Genomic DNA, 4,844 nt, shown 5'->3' with positions numbered 1-4,844 from the left:
TATACCGAGTATGACAGTGGTACTTTTTCCGTCTCAATCCTAACTGGGTATCCCGGGGTTGTCGTTGGGAGACCCAAAACTCTTTTACAAAACTGTACCTGAACTTTTTCTAGATCGTCACAATATCTCAATCCCCAAATACCTATCCCATAACATAACACTCCAAGAGTAGTGCTCGAAAATAGTTTGTCTTTTGCAAACCAAGAATTTAATCTAGTTGCTGACAGTGTAATAAAAACAGTACTTGCGGCCATGTCACATGCCTTTAAAATTTCCTCTGAATTTTCACGAAAAATCCCCGAATTTGAAAAATAACATCCGAAATATTTGAACTTTTTAACAACTTCAATATTTCTACTTTCGTAGTTAAAAGAAGGGCCTTTTCTCGGGCCACCTTTTTCAAATATTATAATTTTAGTTTTTTCTTCATTAACAATCAGGTCGTTTTCTTTACAATATAAATGTAAAATTCGTAATTTTCGTTGTAAATCTACAGAAGATTCTGCAAAAATTACTAAATTTTGGCATATGCTAATATCATCAGTTCACATTTATGATTTATAGAGACCCCTCTAGCTCCATATCTTACAAAAAATTCTTCTATATCGGAAATGAATATGGAGAAAAGAAAAGGGCTCAATATATCGCCCTGCAATACACCTTAGGTAATATTAACAGGATTAGAAGATCCACGCGGGGTTCGTACACCCATTGACGCTTTCTCGTAAATGTTTTTAATTATTCTGATTATTTTTGCGCTCTTTGGTGATGAAGCTCACATTTGTAATAAGGATAAAATTTTTGAACAATCTGATCGTGTTTATCGTGGTCAAAGAGAAAGAAATAATCAAGATAAGTTGGAACGGGGAATTATGGGTTATTTTCAGTCGTTACAAATTACCGTGTTATTACCGAAATTCGATAAGATAAAAAGAATCCGGTAAAGTTCATAAAGGAATTGGAAAAATATTTTAAGAAAAAAAAATATAGCTGAATAGGTAAAATTATTAATTGTTGAAGATGCGTTGATAGGTCGCGCAAAAATGTGGTATGAAGCAAGGGCATTTCCGTTTTTTGATTATAAAAATTTCAAGGATATATTTTATTCAATTGAAGATAGGATAATGGAGAAATCGGATTAAAAGAGTTGGCGTTTTCAATCGAGTGACATTTCACTTCAGAATTATTATATAGAGCAACTTCGTGAAGCTAAATATTGCTTAACATCCGTTAAGGAATACGAAATAAATTATCTTATCGTTAAGCAATTGACTCAGCGAGCTAGGGAAGTGTTAACTACGATACATTATTTTGATACGGCAAAAATTATGCAGGTGTTAGCGCGATTGGACAAGAGAACGAGATAAGATATTGAAAGGGGTCTGCTGCAACACTTTTGAGTTTCCATTTTTGGTGATGCCAGGATTGTCAACGATTGTTCTCGTAGGAATCGACTGGTTGTCGCATTTCAATTGCATTATTGATATTGGTTCTCAAAACATTAACATAGGTCAAAAGAAATTAACGGATGAGTGTATTACATTTCGAATGCCTCGTGAAACAAAACTCTCTTGTCGCTTGATTCAGACTTGTGGATTATGGTGGTATGATGAAAAATTTTCGAATTATAGAATAGGGGACGTTATTAGGAATATAGAAGAAAGAGTGGGAGAACTGGAGGATGAAGTTAGAAATGTGTTCCAGAGCAGTGTCGGTGATGAGTCATGTGGTGATCAAGTTGATTCTATGTCGGGGGAGGTTTTTGGTCATGAGATAGATGATTATGTTGCTGGTTTAAATGCATTAAATGATTGCCAACGAGAAAAAGTAAAACAATTGTTATATAAATACCGAAAAGTGTTCTCGTATAAACATGGTTGTACAAATGTTTATAAACACTCAATCATTTTAAATAGAGCTAAGGCAATTGTGCGAAAGTCATATCATGTGGCATTGAATCAGAGGTCAACGGTATCGAAAGAGATTTCTCGATTGATGGATTTAAAGGTGTTACGAAGATCAAATAGCCAGCATTGTAATCCTTTACGTATTGTGTTAAAGAAAACGGGGGAAGTTAGGCTGTGTTTGGATGCAAGATTTGTGAATGCGCATCAAAAGTTTGAAGGGGCTAAATTTCTGTCCACAACACATCTTGTAATAAGATATTGGCAGGTACCATTGGAAAAGGATGCGTGCCAATTTACCGCTTTCTTGCATGAAGGTCATCTTTATGAATTTACTCGTGTACCGTTCGGGTTGAAAACCGCAGGTAGTGGATTTATACGTACGTTAAACCTGGCATTGTGCCAAGAGTTGGCCGAATTTGTCTCTAGCCATGTCGATGACATTCTGATTGCTTCAAAAACTTTTAAGGATCATTTGGCGAGATTGTATGAGGAACTGATTAGTGCTGGATTCACATTAGGTTTTAAAAAATCATTTTTTTTAGGGACGAAGTTTTGTTTTTAGGGTTTCAGTTGTCGGCAGATAGAATTCGTCCTGATCCGAATAAGTTGATGGAAATTGAAAATTTTCCGAATCCAAAAGACAGAAAGCAGCTGCAGGCGTTCCTAGGTGTGTGCGGATACTATAGGCGTTTTAGTGTTTGTGGTAAAGCTCTAGAACAAAGAGAGTTAAAAAAAAATACGTCGCGTAGGAATAATGTGCCGTATATTAAATTCAATAAAGAATAAATATGGGAACTTCGAAATTTGCCGGAATTGCAAAATGAAGACACTAATATATTGAGTTTGAGGGAAAATCCTGAGGATAGATATAAATTGCTAGAAGATAATGGTGTGTGCTATATATAAAAAATGGTGGAGGTTAATGATTCCAAGATGCTTAATTAAATCGATTTTAAATTCTGTACACATTTGCTTTGGTCTTGTTCAAATATTTACGTCGTGATATAAGGAATTTTTTAAGAAAATGCGATACATGTCAACGCACAAAATATTTAAATTGTAGTGCAGAAGGTATATTTCAATATATTAGAGCAGATGAGCCAAATGATTTGGTAGCAGTAGATTTCAACGGGCCGTTACCGAGATCAAGAGCGGGGGTAATGTATATTTTTGTTACACAGGATATATTTACAAAATTACTCACGTTGTATACCCTATAAAAAGTGCTAACACTTACAAGTAAACTTACCCAAGTGTTACACTCCGATTTGGATGAAACATAGGCACGTTTTTAGATTATTTATTATTATTTTGAAGAAGTTGGGAAACCGACGCAAATACTTTCGCATCACGGAACCCAGTTTACATCTCCGGTGTGGAAGGCGGAATTGGAACAGATGGGAGTTAAGGTAATATTTTCCTCAATTCAACACCCTTAATCCAATCCAGTTGAGCGGACCATGCGTGAATTAGGCCGATTTTTTAGTGCATATTGTGCTCATAAACATACGAGTTGGGCGAAATATGTACCTATGATTCAGGAATGCCTTAATTTGACGTTTGACCATACTACAAATGCTATACCACACGTCTTGCATTTTAGAATGAACTTGCGCGATCGCTTGGTTCAAATGTTTCCTATGTTGAAGAAAGCGTTAAATACTCGTGAGATACAATTGCAATTGGCAATTCTGAGGGTTCCACATTTGTCAGATAAAGCTGAGCAAGTCACATCAATGTTTTTTTTATTTGTTTGAAGGTCCGTATAATATGAAAAAAAATTTGAGTCATAATGCCTTTGTTTAGATAGATCCTAATAATGGAAAATTGTTAATGGGAACTTATAATTGCATCCACTTTCGACGATACTATGGTAAAGAGGATGTGTAATTGACATAAGTGTTGGAAGTGGTCCTTTTTTATTCGTCTTGGGGGTCGCTGATAATCTGAGTAATTGTGAAGGACTCTAATGAATGTGCAAGTTATAGAATTTGATGTCGTCGTTATACGCCATAAAATGGGGGATGATTGTAACGTATAGTCCTTCATAATTTTTTAATCTTGCGTAAAGAGCAATAGAAAATTATCGGCGAGATTAAATTTTATATATGCATAGATATAATAGCGATGTCGTCTGAATATCATAAATTGGCGCGAGTTAGACTTTGGGAACGAAACTACGAGAGGTGAGAGAGATATGCGAAGAATGCGTAGAAATATAGAATCAGTATAATACCGGGTCACAATCACGTTAAGGTGTTATGGGGACTGTGAAATATATATCTATCTAATAAAATATACAATATTTGCTGCAGAAAAGTATATCGCCTGCTCGATTGGGGTAAGTTGTAAAAAAAATATATATGTGTGTTAATTGATTAAAGCAAATGGGATAGAAAATCGTTAATTTTAATTTTGTCAATTTATTCAAATAGCGGTTGGTGTAAAATAGACAAACACCGCGTGTTCTATATGCGGAAGTATTGAGTGATTTTCACTATCGACATCTTGAAATTTATTATTTTGCGAAGCTCAGATCAAGCCTTATTATAACGATTATCTCACCGATTATCAAATGTAAATTTATTATTTTTACGAAGTCTTCCCATTGACTATTTTCGAAGCATAATTATTAGATAAATTTGGATTGATCAAAAAGTGGCCAAAAGTATAAAACAATTTTTTAGTACAACAAAACTAGGGTATTTTATAGTTTTTGCGGTTGCTGATTACGAATCCGATGTCAGTTTTTCAAAATTTAAAATGGCGGATCACAAATGACGGACGACAATTTAAAAAATCAATTGAATTGATCGAAACTTGTTTCTCGGTAGTTTTTGGGGTCGCTGATTATGAATCCGATGTCAGTTTTTCAAAATTCAAAATGGCGGATCCAAAATGGCGGACTACTTTTTTTAAAATTAATTAAAACTCTCC

Source organism: Leptopilina boulardi, unplaced genomic scaffold, assembly GCF_019393585.1.
Source record: "Leptopilina boulardi isolate dan_hultmark-lab unplaced genomic scaffold, ZJU_Lbou_2.1 LbouV2_8, whole genome shotgun sequence".
Taxonomy (NCBI): domain Eukaryota; kingdom Metazoa; phylum Arthropoda; class Insecta; order Hymenoptera; family Figitidae; genus Leptopilina; species Leptopilina boulardi.
This window is presented reverse-complemented; position numbering follows the sequence as displayed.